This window comes from Oncorhynchus kisutch, linkage group LG10, assembly GCF_002021735.2.
Source record: "Oncorhynchus kisutch isolate 150728-3 linkage group LG10, Okis_V2, whole genome shotgun sequence".
Classification (NCBI taxonomy): Eukaryota; Metazoa; Chordata; class Actinopteri; order Salmoniformes; family Salmonidae; genus Oncorhynchus; species Oncorhynchus kisutch.
In genome coordinates, this window is record NC_034183.2 from 68417916 (window position 1) to 68437896 (window position 19981).

The 19981-nt window shown below is 43.7% G+C and overlaps 1 protein-coding gene across 3 annotated transcripts in view; it reads left to right on the forward strand.

Moving 5' to 3' along the window:
* The window catches only part of LOC109876272 (uncharacterized), a 239151-nt gene that overhangs the window by 17178 nt on the left and 201992 nt on the right, over positions 1-19981 (forward strand). The gene's annotated exons all lie outside the window — the stretch shown is intronic.

Below are 19981 nucleotides of genomic sequence, written 5' to 3' on the forward strand. Positions count from 1 at the left end.
GGCTGTGTGTTTCGGGTCGTTGTCATGCTGGAAGACCTAGCCACAACCCATCTTCAATGCTCTTACTGAGGGAAGGAGGTTGTTGGCCAAGATCTTGCGATATATGGCCCCATCCATCCTCCCCTCAATACGGTGCAGTCGTCCTGTCCCCTTTGCAGAAAAGCATCCCCAAAGAATGATGTTTCCACCTCCATGCATCACGGTTGGGATGGGGTTCTTGGGGTTGTACTCATCCTTCTCCTTCCTCCAAATACGGCGAGAGGAGTTCAGACCAAAAAGCTCTATTTTTGTCTCATCAGACCACATGACCTTCTCCCATTCCTCCTCTGGATCATCCAGATGGTCATTGGCAAACTTCAGACGGGCCTGGACATGCGCTGGCTTGAGCAGGGGGACCGTGCGTGCGCTTTAATCCATGACGGCGTAGTGTGTTACTAATGGTTTTCTTTGAGACTGTTGTCCCAGCTCTCTTCAGGTCATTGACCAGGTCCTGCCGTGTAGTTCTGGGCTGATCCCCTACCTTCCTCATGATCATTGATGCCCCACGAGGTGAGATCGTGCATGGAGCCCCAGACTGAGGGTGATTGACCGTCCTCTTGAATTTCTTCCATTTTCTAATAATTGCGCCAACAGTTGTTGCCTTCTCACCAAGCTGCTTGCCTATTGTCCTGTAGCCCATCCCAGCCTTGTACAGGTCTACAATTGCATCCCTGATGTCCTTACACAGCTCTCTGGTCTTGGCCATTGTGGAGAGGTTGGAGTCTGTTTGATTGAGTGTGTGGACAGGTGTCTTTTATACAAGTAACGAGTTCAAACAGGTGCAGTTAATACAGGTAATGAGTGGAGAACAGGAGGGCTTCTTAAAAGAAAAACTAACAGGTCTGTGAGAGCTGGAATTCTTACTGGTTGGTAGGTGATCGAATACTTATTGCATGCAATAAAATGCACATTAATTACTTAAAAATCATACAATGTTATTTTCTGGATTTTTGTTTTAGATTCCGTCTCTCACAGTTGAAGTGTACCTGTAATAAAAATTACAGACCTCTACATGCTTTGTAAGTAGGAAAACCTGCAAAATCGGCAGTGTATCCAATACTTGTTCTCCCCACTGTATACGTTATACACAATTACTAAATTACTACAATTCCTTAGCAGTGACACTCCATCCATTAAATCTATTCAAAGTATTAGTATCACGCTCCCCTCTTCGTTTGTTTGGTGTATTCTGGCTATGTATGGAGAGTGCAGATGAACTAATAATTCCTTCTTTAAGCCACTAGAGGGTGAGCTAGGTTAAGGTGAACTGAATGTTTTTTTATAGTAAGGTAGCATACTGTAATCCATTTCCCCTTACTAAAATGTAAATGAACTTTTTCAGTTCACATGAAGCTGTTCTCTGAATCTCCATATGCTCTCTGTGTGATCGTCCCACCCTGTGAGAAGGAGTCAATGCAAACTCTGACCTTTTCCTTCACTACTTGTCTCACTGCAGAGTGAAGGAGAGGGTCTGAAGCTCTGACTAGACTGAAGAGTAGGGACACACCATAGCTTCTGACTGTTCATGATGAAATATTCTATTGATTTACTAATGATGAGCATAGGCTTGACAGGTGAACACTTTAAGTTTGGTTTTATGTAAACATGCTATTATTTAGTTTTTAGTCCAGGTATTATCTCTATGTTGCTTTATCTCCACAGGTGTTCATGGTCAGACACTGACTCAGTCTGACTCAGTCTATAAGCTGAAGCTTATAAAACCTGGAGAATCACACAAATTAGGCTTCATCTGTGTCTGGGAATCTGGCCCTTGGATTATATGTTCCACTCATGGCATCAACAACACACATTGGTTAATATTTACCATGTTATACACAGGTTATAATCCAAATATAAATATTTAATGGGCCGAGTATAGATCCTTGAGAGACACCAACATTTAGAGTACTATATTCTGTAACATTTCAAAAAACATTGACGACAATAATAATTGTGTTGATAGTAATAATATAATGGAAACCAAGAGAGAGTACAAAGTTTACTCAAATTTCAGTCAGTATTACAGGTTGATGCAGTTTGTAACAATCATACACAATCTGTTTTTTTCTTCATGTTCCTCATATACCAACCCCCTTCACCTCTATGCAATAAAAATATTTTCTGTATATGAGGAGGAGTATCTAGAAGTCCTTCACTCAGTTGGAGTAGAGAAGAGCATCTTCCACCAGTTCAGGTCAACACAAACCATGTTCCTTGCATCTCTGCTGCTATTGGAAGCTGCATCGTGTGAGTCGCTCTCCATTTGGGGGGAAAGAAATACACAAATAAATAATCAAGGAATATTTTTTCAAAAGCCTAACAAATTACTAATGACGAGTTACTTTGGATATTCATCAATTGTAAAAATTTTCACAGGTGTGCACTGTGGTTTTGAGCTCATCCAGCAAGGGCCAATGGCCATAGAACCTCCTGCAAGGTCTCTGAGTACTCTTTGACTAATGATAACTACACAACTGCTTGGATCCGACGGCCTGCAGGGAACAGACCGGAATGGTTGACTCATATTTGGGGTGGTGTAACGATTAGATTCAAAGATTCACTGAAAAACAAGTTCAGAATTTCCAAAGACCCTGCTAGCAACATAGTAACTTTAACAGGTCAAAGTCTGCAGACTGAAGACACAGCTGTTTATTACTGTGCACGGCTCCACAGTGATACAAACCAAGGCCAGACCTGCACTAAAACCCTTAGCCCATTATGAACATAACATGTATGTTAGCTCACAGACATACTTATACTAATGTCACAGTATTAGGACAGAATAACATTGATATTCAATCATGATATTATTTAGTAGCATTCTCCTCTTTTATATTTGCCTCTTTCCATTGTTTATTTCTGACTGCAGGGTGACTAAACATCCCTAACCAGGCCACTAGCCACTAGAGGGCGAGCTAGGTTAATTGGATGGTTGTTATGGCATGAAGTACCGCATATTTGCATGCTTGTTAGTACAACATGTGGTGTTTATTGGGTAGTCAGCATCACTATGAATCCAGTATGTCCAGAATTCACATTCTAATGGAGAACTTTGTCAAAATACCCTATACTACCCTATACTAAGACAAGTTAAGTAATTGTGATAAACCTTTAATCACATTATGAAGGAAGTTAAATACTTAACAATCATCTAGACATACAACAAAGTGCCTCTTGAGCAGTGAAGTAATCCATGGACTGTATAAACTCTATTTGATCTTTCCACCCAGTGAGGAGGAGTCAATGCAAAACTCAGAGTTCTTCCATCACTACTTATCTCACTGCAGAGTGGATGAAAGGCACACTGACTAGACTGAGAAACTCAGACACATCATACTAAGAGTTCATCATGACATTTACTACCGTGTTTCTACTGATGATAATAGGCCTGACAGGTGGAAACTTTAAGATTGTTAGAAGAAAACCTTCAGATTGTTATTATTTGAGGTTTTCAGTCCAGCTGTTAACTCTGTTACTTTCTTCAACAGGTGTTCAGAGTCAGACATTGACTGAGTCTGGACCAGTGGTTAAAAAGTCTGAAGAATCACACAAACTGACCTGTACAGCCTCTGGTTTAGATATAAATGGCTACTGGATGGCTTGGATCAGACAGGCTCCTGGGAAAGGACTGGAGTGGATTGCAGCTATTACTGGCAGTGATGGTGGCAGCACTTACTACCCCCAGTCTGTTCAGGGTCGGTTCACCATCTCCAGAGACAATAGCATGAAACAGGTGTATCTCCAGATGAACAGCCTGAAGACTGAAGACTCTGCTGTTTATTATTGTGCCAGAGACACAGTGACACATGAGGCTGCTGCTCTGTACAAAAACTGTACAAACACTTCTCTCAAGTCAAATCAAATCTTATTGGTCACATACATTTGATTAGCAGATGTTATTGCGGGTGTAGCGAAATGCTTGTGCTTCTAGCTCCGACAGTGCAGTAATATCTAACAAGTAAAATCGAACAAATTACACAATATATACCCAACACACACAAATGTAAGTTTAAGCCCTGCAGTGCCTAGCTCCACTCCTATTCCCCAGGCGCTCTCTTTTGACGACTTCTGTAACCGTAATAGCCTTGGTTTCATGCATGTTAACATTAGAAGCCTCCTCCCTAAGTTTGTTCTATTCACTGCTTTAGCACACTCTGCCAACCCGGATGTTCTAGCTGTGTCTGAATCCTGGCTTAGGAAGACCACCAAAAACTCAGACATTTTAATTCCAAACTACAACATTTTCAGACAAGATAGAACTGCCAAAGGGGGCGGTGTTGCAATCTACTGCAAAGATAGCCTGCAGAGTTCTGTCCTACTATCCAGGTCTGTACCCAAACAATTTGAACTTCTACTTTTAAAAATCCACCTCTCTAAAAACAAGTCTCTCACCGTTGCCGCCTGCTATAGACCACCCTCTGCCCCCAGCTGTGCTCTGGACACCATATGTGAACTGATTGCCCCCCATCTATCTTCAGAGTTCGTGCTGCTAGGCGACCTAAACTGGAACATGCTTAACACCCCAGCCATCCTACAATCTAAACTTGATGCCCTCAATCTCACACAAATAATCAATGAACCTACCAGGTACCTCCCCAAAACCTTAAACACGGGCACCCTCATAGATATCATCCTAACCAACTTCCCCTCTAAATACACCTCTGCTGTCTTCAACCAAGATCTCAGCGATCACTGCCTCATTGCCTGCATCCGTAATGGGTCAGCGGTCAAACGACCTCCACTCATCACTGTAAAACGCTCCCTGAAACACTTCTGCGAGCAGGCCTTTCTAATCGACCTGGCCGGGGTATCCTGGAAGGATATTGATCTCATCCCGTCAGTAGAGGATGCCTGGATATTTTTTTTAAATGCCTTCCTAACCATCTTAAATAAACATGCCCCATTTAAGAAATTTAGAACCAGGAACAGATATAGCCCTTGGTTCTCCCCAGACCTGACTGCCCTTAACCAACACAAAAACATCCTATGGCGTTCTGCATTAGCATCGAACAGCCCCCGTGATATGCAGCTGTTCAGAGAAGCTAGAAATCATTATACACAGGCAGTTAGAAAAGCCAAGGCTAGCTTTTTCAAGCAGAAATTTGCTTCCTGCAACACTAACTCAAAAAAGTTCTGGGACACTGTAAAGTCCATGGAGAATAAGAACACCTCCTCCCAGCTGCCCACTTTACTGAAGATAGGAAACACTGTCACCACTGATAAATCCACCATAATTGAGAATTTCAATAAGCATTTTTCTACGGCTGGCCATGCTTTCCACCTGGCTACTCCTACCCCGGACAACAGCACTGCACCCCCAACAGCAACTCGCCCAAGCCTTCCCCATTTCTCCTTCTCCCAAATCCATTCAGCTGATGTTCTGAAAGAGCTGCAAAATCTGGACCCCTACAAATCAGCCGGGCTAGACAATCTGGACCCTTTCTTTCTAAAATTATCTGCTGAAATTGTTGCCACCCCTATTACTAGCCTGTTCAACCTCTCTTTCGTGTCGTCTGAGATTCCCAAAGATTGGAAAGCAGCTGCGGTCATCCCCCTCTTCAAAGGGGGGGACACTCTTGACCCAAACTGCTACAGACCTATATCTATCCTACCGTGCCTTTCTAAGGTCTTCGAAAGCCAAGTCAACAAACAGATTACCGACCATTTCGAATCTCACCATACCTTCTCTGCTATGCAATCCGGTTTCAGAGCTGGTCATGGGTGCACCTCAGCCACGCTCAAGGTCCTAAACGATATCTTAACCGCCATCGATAAGAAACATTACTGTGCAGCCGTATTCATTGATCTGGCCAAGGCTTTCGACTCTGTCAATCACCATATCCTCATCGGCAGACTCGACAGCCTTGGTTTCTCAAATGATTGCCTCGCCTGGTTCACCAACTACTTCTCTGATAGAGTTCAGTGTGTCAAATCGGAGGGTCTGCTGTCCGGACCTCTTGCAGTCTCTATAGGGGTGCCACAGGGTTCAATTCTTGGACCGACTCTCTTCTCTGTATACATCAATGAGGTCGCTCTTGCTGCTGGTGAGTCCCTGATCCACCTCTACGCAGACGACACCATTCTGTATACTTCCGGCCCTTCTTTGGACACTGTGTTAACAACCCTCCAGGCAAGCTTCAATGCCATACAACTCTCCTTCCGTGGCCTCCAATTGCTCTTAAATACAAGTAAAACTAAATGCATGCTCTTCAACCGATCGCTACCTGCACCTACCCGCCTGTCCAACATCACTACTCTGGACGGCTCTGACTTAGAATACGTGGACAACTACAAATACTTAGGTGTCTGGTTAGACTGTAAACTCTCCTTCCAGACCCATATCAAACATCTCCATTCCAAAGTTAAATCTAGAATTGGCTTCCTATTTCGCAACAAAGCATCCTTCACTCATGCTGCCAAACATACCCTTGTAAAACTGACCATCCTACCAATCCTCGACTTTGGCGATGTCATTTACAAAATAGCCTCCAATACCCTACTCAACAAATTGGATGCAGTCTATCACAGTGCAATCCGTTTTATCACCAAAGCCCCATATACTACCCACCATTGCGACCTGTACGCTCTCGTTGGCTGGCCCTCGCTTCATACTCGTCGCCAAACCCACTGGCTCCATGTCATCTACAAGACCCTGCTAGGTAAAGTCCCCCCTTATCTCAGCTCGCTGGTCACCATAGCATCTCCCACCTGTAGCACACGCTCCAGCAGGTATATCTCTCTAGTCACCCCCAAAACCAATTATTTCTTTGGCCGCCTCTCCTTCCAGTTCTCTGCTGCCAATGACTGGAACGAACTACAAAAATCTCTGAAACTGGAAACACTTATCTCCCTCACTAGCTTTAAGCACCAACTGTCAGAGCAGCTCACAGATTACTGCACCTGTACATAGCCCACCTATAATTTAGCCCAAACAACTACCTCTTTCCCAACTGTATTTAATTTTAATTTATTTATTTATTTTGCTCCTTTGCACCCCATTATTTTTTATTTCTACTTTGCACATTCTTCCATTGCAAAACTACCATTCCAGTATTTTACTTGCTATATTGTATTTACTTTGCCATCATGGCCTTTTTTGCCTTTACCTCCCTTCTCACCTCATTTGCTCACATTGTATATAGACTTGTTTATACTGCATTATTGACTGTATGTTTGTTTTTACTCCATGTGTAACTCTGTGTCGTTTTATCTGTCGAACTGCTTTGCTTTATCTTGGCCAGGTCGCAATTGTAAATGAGAACTTGTTCTCAACTTGCCTACCTGGTTAAATAAAGGTAAAATAAAAATAAAATAAAATAAAAAGTAGAAATAAATGAAGACTATATACATATGGAAGAGCTATGTCAGAGCGGAACGGACTAAGATACAGTAGAAGAGTATAGAAAAACATATACATATGAGAAGAATAATGCAAATATGTCAATGTAGCAGTGTGATGTTGTTCCCCTAGAATTTTCACAAAGTTGCACACAAGGACCAGTTCAAATAGGCCAGGTCAAGAGGGGATGTTAATATTTTGATAATAATAATATAATAATTCAGTGTATTTTTTAATTTAATTACAGCTGCATGGCTAATGTTATTTTTTGTGTACAAACACTTTTTCATATCTATATTGTACATTTATTGTAAAAGTTTAGTATATTTTGGTTTGGTCCATCGTGGGTTATCTGTATTTCCGTACCCCCTTATTGTTCTCTCTTGCCTGACCTTCAGCTAGCGAAGTATGTTGTCCTTGGCTCTGCAATTTTTCAATATAAAACCGTGGTAATGTTACACAATGTGCTGTTGTTTTGTTACAATGTGGACAATATAAATATTTATGTTAACAAGTTTTACAGAGCTCGCTAACTAGGGTACCTATTGTAACTTGTGGGTACTTGGGACAGTGTTTGAGTGAGTTTCCATCTGCTCGCGCAGGTGCCTGAGAGCTGTGACTGCGCCAAGGGCTTGTAACGATCGTCGTCTGTGGTGGAAGGAGAGGAGGACCAAAGCGCAGCGTGATAAGTGTTCATAATTTTAATTAAAGAAAGCACTGAATCAATACAAAAATAACAAAGTGAACAAACGAAACCGAAACAGTTCTGTCTGGTGCAGAAATACAAACACTCAACAGAAAATAAACACCCACAACTCAACAGTGAAACCAGGCTACCTAAGTATGATTCTCAATCAGGGACAACGATTGACAGCTGCCTCTGATTGAGAACCATACCAGGCCGAACACAGAAAATCCCAAATTATAGAAAAAGAACATAGAGAACCCACCCAACTCACGCCCTGAACATACTAAAACAAAGACATAATAAAAGAACTAAGGTCAGAACGTGACAGTACCCCCCCCCCCCTAAAGGTGCGGACTCCGGCCGCAAAACCTAAACCTCTAGGGGAGGGCCTGGGTGGGTGTCTGTCCGCAGTGGCGGCTCTGGCGCGGGACGTGAACCCCACTCCACCATAGTACTTCTCCTCCTCTCTACCCGCCTCCGTGGTCTCCTTAATGCGGCGACCCTCGCCGCCGACCTCGGACTGGGGACCCAAGCCACGGGTCCCAAATGGACGGGAGATTCCCGGCAGGACCGGATGGACGGGAGATTCCGGCAGCACCGGACAGGCGGGAGACTCCGGCAGCTCCGGAGTGAAAGGCGATTCTGGCAGCCCTGGCTGACTGACGGCTCTGGCAACTCCTGGCTGACTGACGGCTCTGGCAGCTCCTGGCTGACTGACGGCTCTGGCAGCTCAGGACAGACTGGCGCCACTGGCAGCTCAGGACAGACTGGCGGCTCTGGCAGCTCAGGACAGACTGGCGGCTCTGGCAGCTCAGGACAGACGGGAGACTCTGGCAGCTCAAGACAGACGGGAGACTCTGGCAGCCCAGGGCAGACGGGAGACTCTGGCAGCTCAGGACAGACGGGACTGGCAGCTCAGGACAGACGGGAGACTCTGACAGCGCTGGGCAGGAGGAAGACTCTGACAGCACTGGAAAGGTGGGAGCACCTGTAGGAACGAGACGGAGAGACAGCCTGGTGCGGGTGCCTGCCACCGGAGGGCTGGTGCGTGGAGGTGGCACCGGATAGACCGGACCATGGAGGCGCACTGGAGGTCTCGAGCACCGAGCCTGCGCAACCCTACCTGGCTAAATGCTCCCCGTAGCCAGGCCAGTGCGGCGAGGTGGAATAGCCCACTGGGCTGTGCTGGCGAACCGGGGACACCATGCATAGGGCCGGTGCCATGTACACCGGCCCGAGGAGACGCACTGGAGACCAGATGCGCTGAGCCGGCTTCATGGCACCTGGCTCGATGCTCACTCTAGCCTGGCCGATACGAGGCACTGCAATGTACCGCACCGGGCTATGCACACGCACCGGGGACACCGTGTGCCTCACGGCATAACACGGTGCCTGCCCGGTCCCTCTCTCTCTGCGGTAAGCACGGTGAGTTGGCTCAGGTCTCCTACCTGACTTAGCCACACTCCCCGTGTGCTCCCCCCCAATACATTTTTGGGGCTGCCTCTCGGGCTTCCAGCTGCGCTCCCGTACTGCCTCCTCATACTACCGCCACTCAGCTCTCGCTACCTCCAGCTCTGCTTTGGGGCGGCGATATTCTCCAGCCTGAGCCCTGGGTCCTTCTCCATTCAAAATCTCCTTCCATGTCCAGGAGTCCTGAGATTTTGGCCGCTGCTGCTGCTGCTACCATGATGCTTGGTCCTTTTGTGGCGGGTGTTTCTGTAACGATCGTCGTCTGTGGTGGAAGGAGAGGAGGACCAAAGCGCAGCGTGATAAGTGTTCATAATTTTAATTAAAGAAAGCACTGAACACTGAATCAATACAAAAAAAACTAAGTGAACGAACGAAACCGAAACAGTTCTGTCTGGTGCAGAAATACAAACACTCAACATAAAATAAACATTCACAACTCAACATTGAAACCAGGCTACCTAAGTATGATTCTCAATCAGGGACAACGATTGACAGCTGCCTCTGAATGAGAACCATACCAGGCCGAACACAGAAAATCCCAATTTATAGAAAAAGAACATAGACAACCCACCCAACTCACGCCCTGACCATACTAAAACAAAGACATAATAAAATAACTAAGGTCAGACCGTGACAGGTCTAATATATTTTGCGTTGTCTCTTCATGCGCAGGGCAAATAAAAATCCAACAAGCAGACCTCCAGTTGTGGCAGTGTCCTCATTAAATTACACAACGCAGAACGAACCACGCTACATAAGCATTATTAAGTGAATGAGATACTGTAGAATAGTATTTGAAACAGTATATACACATGAGATAAGTAATGCCAGATGTAAACATTAAGTGACTAAGATACCGTAGAATGGCATAGAATACAGTATATAGAGATTTTCTGGGAGGTCATTGCAGAGATTTTGCTAGAGAGATTTGTTAGAGATTTGTTAGAGATTTGTTAGAGATTTGGAGGTAGGGATTGCTGAGAGAGATTTTGCTAGAGGTTGATTTTGCTGGGAGTTCATTGCTGGGAAGTTGGTATGTTTTGTGAGTTTGTTGCTCGGATGGAGCTTATTTGATGTCCTTTGTTTCTTAGTTTGTTTGTGAAATTGTTTAATATTCTGTTTAATTTGTTCCCAGGGGGAAGGGGAAGGCACCTAGGGAGTGCTTAGGCAAGAGGCCCGCGGGCATACATATACCCGTAGTATATTCATTGTCTATGCACCATAGGTAAGACCTGGGAGGACCACCCCCTGTATTTTGGTTAGTGCACCAGGTGGTGCTAAATTAGGTAAATGTGGTTAGGCAGGTAAGATAGAGGGGGGGCTTTGAGATTTACTTTCTTTGCTTTGGTTCCATCCAGCCTCTTTTCTCCATATTACCGTGTAAAGGAATAAAGTCCTTGTAAACGGTACCACATTCTGCCTGTTGTCATTCTTACTCGCACCTACAGTCCATACCTCTTTCACTTCACGGAGAGTTTAGTTGTAGCAGGGTGTTGCGTTCCCTCTTCATAGAGGCGGGCGTAACATAATGAGTAATGTCAGATATGTAAACATTATTAAAGTGACTAGTGTTGAGTAATGTCAGATATGTAAACGTTATTAAAGTGACTAGTGTTCCATTCTTAAAGTGGCCAGTGATTCCTAGTCTATGCCTATAGGCAGCAGCCTCTAATGTGCTAGTGATGGCTGTTTAACAGTCTGATTGCCTTGAGATAGAACTGTTTTTCAGTCTCTCGGTCCCAGCTTTGATGCGCCTGTACTGACCTAGCCTTCTGGATGATAACGGGGTGAACAGGCAGTGACCCGGGTGGTTGATGTCCTTCATGATCTTTTTGTCCTTCCTGTGACATGAGGTGCCCCCGGTGATGCATTGTGCAGACCGCACTACCCTTTGGAGAACGGTTGTGGGCGGAACGGTTGCTGTACTAGGCGGTGATACAGTCCGACAGGATTCTCTCGATTGTGCATCTGTAAAGGTTTGTGAGTGTTTTAGCTGACAAGCCAAATTTCTTCAGTCTCCTGAGGTTGAAGACGCTCTTTTGCGCCTTCTTCACCAACCTGTCTGTGTGAGTGGACCATTTCAGTTTGTCTATGATGTGTTCGTCAAGGAACTTAAAACATTCCACCTTTTCTACTACTGTCCCATCGATGTGGATGGGGGGGGGAGGCTCCCACTGCTGTTTCCTGAAGTCCACGATCATCTCCTTTGTTTTGTTGACATTGAGTGAGAGGTTATTTTCCGGACACCACACTCCGAGGGCCCTCGCCTCCTCCCTGTAGGACGACTCGTTATTGTTGGTAATCAAGCCTACCACTGTAGTGTCGTCTGCAAACTTGATGATTGAGTTGGAGGCATTCATGGCTATGCAGTCATGGTTGAACAGGGAGTACAGGAGAGGGCTGAGAACGCACCCTTGTGGGACCCCAGTGTTGAGGATCAGTGAGGTGGAGATGTTGTTTCCTACCCTCACAACCTGGGACCGTATCAAGTGTCCACCACATAAATATATGGTGCATGCATCTGTTTATATACTGTGAATCTCTCAGCTTTTAACTCAGGTTGTATATCCTTAACTTATGGAATACTGTGTGATAAGTGCAAGTGTAACAGTATATAAAGTATGCTAATGTGCTGGTGTGAAGGCATTTGGGCAGTGGTGTAAAGTACTTCAGTAAAAATACTTTAAAGTACTACTTTAGTATTTTTGGGACGTATCTGTACATTAATTTACTATTTATATTTTGGACAACTTTTACTTTACTACATTCCGAAAGTAAATAATGTACTTTTAACTCCATACATTTTCCCTGACACTTAAAAGTATTTGTTACATTTTGACAGGAAAATTGTCCAATTCACACACTTATCAAGAGAACATCCCTGGTCATCCTGACTGCATTTGATCTGGCAGACTCAAACACAAATGCTTAGTTTGTAACTTATGTTTGAGTGTTGGAGTGTGCCCACCAATAAATATAAATTAAAAAGTGCATTTGGGCTGTCTGGTTTAATATAAGGAATTTCAAATTATTTCTATTTTTACTTTTGATACTTTTTCTCAAGTAGTATTTCTATCGTTACATTTACTCAAGTATGTGAATTTAGTACTTTTTTTTCATCACTGAATGTGGCTGGGGGTTATAGCATCTATTTCACATGACCCATCAATTTACACAAGTGTGTCTGGGTAAGTGTCATCTAATATTTATGAAATATCTTTATCTGAAGACTTTCTGTTTACCTGGAATGTTTACCCTTTGCTGTCAAGGCAAAGGGTGCCTACTTTGAAGAATCTCAAATATAAAATACATTTTGATCTGTTTAACACTTTTTTGGTTGATACCTGATTCCATATGTGTTACTTCATAGTTTTGATGTCTTCACTATTATTCTAGAATGTAGAAAATAGTACAAATAAAGAAAAACCCTTGAATGAGCTGTGTCCAAACTTTTGACTGGTACTGCATTTGTCACGGTCGTCCTCCTCTTCATCTGAAGAGGAGAGGCGAGAAGGATCGGAGGACCAAAATGCAGCGTGATACGTGTTCATCATGAATTTAATAAAGAAAACACTGAACACTATACAAAAATAGTAAACAAAATAACAACCGTGAAGCTAATGCGAGCTGCGCTGAAACAATCCATCAACATAGACAATCACCCACATACAAACAGTGCAACCCAGGCTACCCAAGTATGATTCTCAATCAGAGACAACTAATGACACCTGCCTCAGATTGCGAACCATACTAGGCCTAAACATAGAAATCCCCAAATCATAGAAAATCAAACATAGACTGCCCACCCAACTCACACCCTGACCATACTAACTAAATACAAAACAAAGGAAATAAAGGTCAGAACGTGACAGTACCCTCCCCCCCCCCAAAGGTGCGGACTCCCGCAAAACCTTGACCTATAGGGGAGGGTCTGGGTGGGCGTCTGTCCGCGGTGGCGGCTCTGCCGCGGGACGCGGACCCCACTTCACCATTGTCTTAGTCCGCCTTATTGTCCGCCTCCGTGGCTTTCTCACCATGGCCACCCTTAATGACCCCACTGGACAGAGGGGCAGCTGCTCGGGACAGAGGTGGGGCAGCTGCTCGGGACAGAGGGGCAGCTGCTCTGGGCAGAGGGGCTCCGGCAGCAGCGCCGGACAGGCGGGAGGCTCCGGCAGCAGCGCCGGACAGGCGGGAGGCTCCGGCAGCAGCGCCAGACAGGCGGGACCACCTGCAGGGAGGAGACAGAGAGACAGCCTGGTGCGTGGGGCTGCCACAGGAACCACCAGGCTGAGGAGACCTTCAGGAGGCTTGGTGTTAGGAGGCACCTGAAGGACCGGGCTGTGGGGGACCACTGGAGAGCAGCCTTGGCACCACTTCCCCAGGCTGGACAACTACTCTAGCCCGGACCCTCCAGAGTGCAGGCACAGGTTGAACCGGGCTGTGGGTAAGCACGGGAGATCTAGTGCTTACTACGCACACCTCTCCCTTAGGCTCCACTCCCACATTTGCCCGGCACGAGCGGAGCGCAGGCAGAGGACGCACTGCACCCTCCCAGCGCCCCGGAGACACAGTACGCAGAGCCGGCGCAGGATACCTTGGACCAAAACTGCGCACCGGCGACCAGACACGCTGAGCAGGCACCATACACCCTGGCTCGATGACCACACTCGCATGGCACTTTCGGGGGGCTACCCTATAGCGCACCGGGCTATGGGCACGTACTGGCGACACCGTGCGCTTAACCGCATAACACGGTGCCTGACCAGTAATGCGCTGCTTATAATAAGCACGAGGAGTGAGCTCAGGTCTGCTACCTGGATTAGTCCCACACCTCGTCTGCCCCCCCCCCAAAAAAAATTGTTTTTGGGGCTGCCTCTTGTACCTGTCGTGCTGCCGTGCTGGCTTCGCCAACCTCCTTCTCCTGTAACCTTCCTCGCACTGCTCCATCGAATCCCAGGCGGGCTCCGGCACGCTCCCTGGGTCGACTGCCCAAATCAAAACAAATTTATTTATCTAGCCCTTCGTACATCAGCTGATATCTCAAAGTGCTGTACAGAAACCCAGCCTAAAACCCCAAACAGCAAGCAATGCAGGTGTAGAAGCACGGTGGCTAGGAAAAACTCCCTAGAAAGGCCAAAACCTAGGAAGAAACCTAGAGAGGAACCAGGCTATGTGGGGTGGCCAGTCCTCTTCTGGCTGTGCCGGGTGGAGATTATAACAGAACATGGCCAAGATGTTCAAATGTTCATAAATGACCAGCATGGTCGAATAATAATAAGGCAGAACAGTTGAAACTGGAGCAGCAGCACAGTCAGGTGGAAGTTGAAACTGGAGCAGCAGCATGGCCAGGTGGACTGGGGACAGCAAGGAGTCATCATGTCAGGTAGTCCTGGGGCATGGTCCTAGGGCTCAGGTCCTCCAAGAGAGAGAAAGAAAGAAGGAGAGAATTAGAGAACGCACACTTAGATTCACACAGGACACCGAATAGGACAGGAGCCCACCTGTCTATCTCCTCCCAAGTTGTGTAGTCCTGTGATACTGGCCGCTGTTGTTGCTGCTGCTTTCTTCGCTGTCTTTTACCACGCCGCTTGGTCCTTGGTTGGTGGGTGATTCTGTCACGGTCGTCCTCCTCTTCATCTGAAGAGGAGAGGCGAGAAGGATCGGAGGACCAAAATGCGGCGTGATACGTGTTCATCATGAATTTAATAAAGAAAACACTGAACACTATACAAAAACAGTAAACAAAATAACAATCGTGAAGCTAATGCGAGCTGCGCTGAAACAATCCATCAACATAAACAATCACCCACAAACAAACAGTGCAACCCAGGCTACCCAAGTATGATTCTCAATCAGAGACAACTAATGACACCTGCCTCTGATTGAGAACCATACTATGCCGAAACATGGAAATCCCCAAATCATAGAAAATCAAACATAGACTGCCCACCCAACTCACGCCCTGACCATACTAACTAAATACAAAACAAAGGAAATAAAGGTCAGAACGTGACAGCATTTGACCTAGCTATATTAAGATGAACACACTTACTGTAAGTCACTCTGGATAAGAGCATCTGCTAAATGACTAAAATGCCAAATGTAAAAGTTTTACATACAGATCTCATACTCATGTCTTGAAATTTTTTAAATTTGTACAGTTCTTTATAAAAAAAAATGTAGTTATGTACTACTTATTTTGCTAAGAGTGAGACAGATATATAGAATTTTGCAAAAAAATAAATATTATTTGTGTCTGTCATTGAACAACCTGTCTGTCATTGAACAACCCCATGCAATGATTAAATAGTGAAAAACACACTATTCTCAGTAAAAGGTTCTTAAACAATAAAAGATAATTTACCAAGATTTCTGAATATGGATGAGATTAGTGTGTTTTAGGAATGAAACTCTTCAAATATACTTTTAGATACGAATATAGATATGAATGTAAACTAAAATCAGTAAAGGACCAAGGAAAGATCCTTGAGAACCCCCCCAAAATTAAATTATGATGTTCTAATTTAGAGCTATTCAGTGATGACAATAGCAATGGAAGTGATAATAATAATGATAATAGTAACATACTGTAAAGAAATGTGAGTCAGTTGAAGTAGAAAAGAGCTGGCATGTCACGCCCTGGTCTAAGTATTTTGTGTTTTTTCTTCATGTATTGGGTCAGGCCAGGGTGTGGCATGGAGTTTTTGTATTGTGGTGTGTTTTGTCTTGGGGTTTTGGTGTGTATATATTTGGGATTGTAGCTAGTGGGGTTTTCTAGCAAAGTCTATGGCTGTCTGGAGTGATTCTCAATCAGAGGCAGGTGCTTATCGTTGTCTCTGATTGGGAACCATATTTAGGCAGCCATATTCTTTGAGTTTGTCGTGGGTGATTGTCCTATTTGTCTTGATGTCCTTGTTTATGTTAGTTGACACAAGTATAGGCTGTTTTCGTTTCGTTTATTTGTTTTTGTAGTGTTCGTGTTTAGTTCGTGTTTTACGTTTGTCTAATAAACATGGATCGCAATCGACACGCTGCAGTTTGGTCCGACTCTCCTTAATCACCACTAGAAAGCCGTAACATGGCAGCTGCCTCCTGTAAGTCTCTCGAGATTTCAGGGAAGGAATGGGTTGATGCTCAATAAAATATATTGAGAAAATATGATTTAACAATATCCTTAACAGTCATACTGAGCTATACTATGTAACATATGACTAATTGTTTTTCCCACAGATGTGTACTGTGGTGGTCTGGAGAGTCTCCGAGCATCACCTGTAAGGGCTCTGGGTATTCTGTTAGTGATAGCAGCACAAGCTTTGCCACAGGTTGGGTTCGAAAGCCTGCAGGGAAATCTATGGAGTGGATTTCCCATATATGGGATGATGGAGATATCTACATAAATTATGCACTGAATAACATGTTCAGCATTTCAAGAGCTGCCTCCAGCAACTCTGTCTTTTAAAAGGCAGAGCCTGCAACCTGAAGACACAGCTGTGCATTACTTTGTTCGCTACCCTCCACAGTGATACAAACCAGCACCAGACCTGAACAAATTCCCAGATACCCATGTGAGCATGATGCAAGCACAACATAATATACAGCTCCACAACAAGATATCAAAATTTTTTAAGACTAACGCTCAGTCCCAAAAATGGTCAAATTATAATTGAATTACTTAACCTTACCAAAAGCGTTAAAACCATGCAGAACTTTTGTCCCCGTGTTGCTGATCTTCAACACATCATATTAAAGCCATTATATATAGTCAACACATCATACTAAAGCCATTATATATAGTCAACACATCATACTAAAGCCATTATATATAGTCAACACATCATACTAAAGCCATTATATATATAGTCAACACATCATACTAAAGCCATTATATATATAGTCAACACATCATACTAAAGCCATTATATAGTCAACACATCATACGAAAGCCATTATATATATATATATATAGTCAACACATACTAAAGCCATTATATATAGTCAACACATCATACTAAAGCCATTATATATAGTCAACACATCATACTAAAGCCATAGTCAACACAACATGCTAAAGCCATTATATATAGTCAACACGTCTCATAAGTAGAATCTGAACTACAGAGAGAAGAACAAAGGACAGAGAGGAGAGAGAATAAAGGAATAGAGCAGAAGATCTCGCCCTGTCAGGATATTTAAACCTCTAGAGGGCGGTCTATGCAAAGTCTCCCTCCCGTTTATCCCTTTATAATCACACACTCAGCCTTCTCATTATAGGCAGTGTGGATTGATTCGGTAGCAAGCACGGCATATAACCTGACTATCACTGAACAATGAGGACTGTCTGGAGTTTATTACTCATGTTGGTCTCTGTAAAAAGTAAGTTACAATATTCTGTGTTCACTAGAATGAATGTTCCATCATTTTCAGTAATTTTTCAGAAAATGATGAATATTGACATGTTTAAAGACATCACTGTTCATGTGTATGAATGTTTGCATTCTAAAGTTTGGGGTATTTCATTTCCACAGCTGCCCAGGGTCAGACACTAACTGAGTCTGGACCAGTGGTTAAAAAGCATCAGGATTCCCACAAACTGGCCTGTACATATAACGGCTTTGGTGGAAACATTGATGCAGCTTGGATCAGACAGGCTCCTGGGAAAGGACTGGAGTGGGTGTGCTATATTAGCAGTAGTAGTAGTTACATCTACTATTCCCAGTCTGTTCAGGGTCGGTTCACCATCTCCAGAGACAATAGCAAAGAGCAGGTGTATCTCCAGATGAATGATCTGAAGACCGAAGACTCTGCTGTTTATTATTGTGCCAGACACACAGTAACACAGGAGGCTGCAGTGCTGTACAACAACTGATTAACATTGATCTTAGTATGAAAGTTTCTAAAAGACTCAATGCAACACCATTTGCATCAATGGTCGACACATGAAATACTCTCATGGACAGATCAGATTTTCAATTAAATCTAAAATGATAAACCATGAAAACATATAAAAACACGTACCTGACATTTTGGGATAAAAAATATGAAGAAAAGGTCATAAAAGTAATCATGTGAATCAAAATTAAATAGAATATCTGATGGCAAACTATAGTACAACCCCTCACCCATACCCCAGCCAGCACTTAGACTGTAATTGGTTAATAGGCTTCTTGATATGCCACACATGTCACATGGCAGGTGGTAGCCTAGTGGTTAGAGTGTTGAACTAGTAACTGAAAGGCTGCAAGATTGAATCCCAGAGCTGACAAGGTACAAATCTGTTGTTCTGAACTAGGCCGTCATTGAAAATGATAATTTCTTCTTAACTGACTTGCATAGTAATATAAAGATATTGAGAAATGCTCACTAAAATTTGTGCACAAAACTTGAGAGAAATAAGCTTTTTTGTACTTATGGAAAATTGATTTTATGGGATCTTTTATTTCAGCTCATGAAACATGGGACCAACACTTCACATGTTGCATTTATATATTTGTTCGGTTTAGATCCTTGAGTGACACCAATAATTGGTATATTCAATTATTATAAACGATTAATAAATATATATCCAGTACCAGTGAAAAGATTGGACACACCTACTATTTCAAGGGTTTGGCTTTATTATTATTATTATTTTTTTAAATTTCTACATCAAAACTATGAAATAAAACATATGGAATCATGTAGTAGCCAAAAAGTGTTAAACAGATTCTTCAAAGTAACCACTCTTTTCCTTGATGACTTCGTACACTCTTGGCATTCTCTCAACCAGCTTCATGAGGTAGTCACCTGGAATGAATTTCAATTAACAGGTGTGCCTTGTTAAAAGTTAATTGTGGAATTTATTTTCTACTTAATGCTTTTGAGCCAATCAGTTATGTTTTGACATGGTAGGGGTGGTATACAGAAGATAGCCCTATTTGGAAGAAGACCAAGTCCAAAATATGGCAAGAACAGCTCAAATAAGAAAAGATAAATGACAATCCATCATTACGTTAAGAGATGAAGGTCAGTCAACACGAAAATTTCAAGAACTTTTCAAGTTTCTTAAAGTGCAGTAACAAAAATCAGCATGCGCTATGATGAAACTGGCACTCATGAGTACCGTCACAGGAGAGGAAGACTCAGTTACCTCTGCTGCAGTAGATAAGTTAATTAGAGTTAACTGCACCTCAAATTGCAGCCCAAATAAATGATTCACAGAGTTCAGGTAAGGGACACATCTGAACATCAACTGTTCAGAAAAGACTGCGTAATTCAGGCCTGCGTGGTCAAATTGCTGCAAAGAAATCAATTCTAGAGGACTCCAATAATAAGAAGAGACTTGCTTGGGCCAAGAAACACCAGCAATGGAAATTAGACTGGTGAAAATATGTCCTTTGGTCTGATGAGTCCAAATTTGAGATTTTTTTGGTTCCAACCGCTGTGTCTTTGTGAGAAGCAGAGTTGGT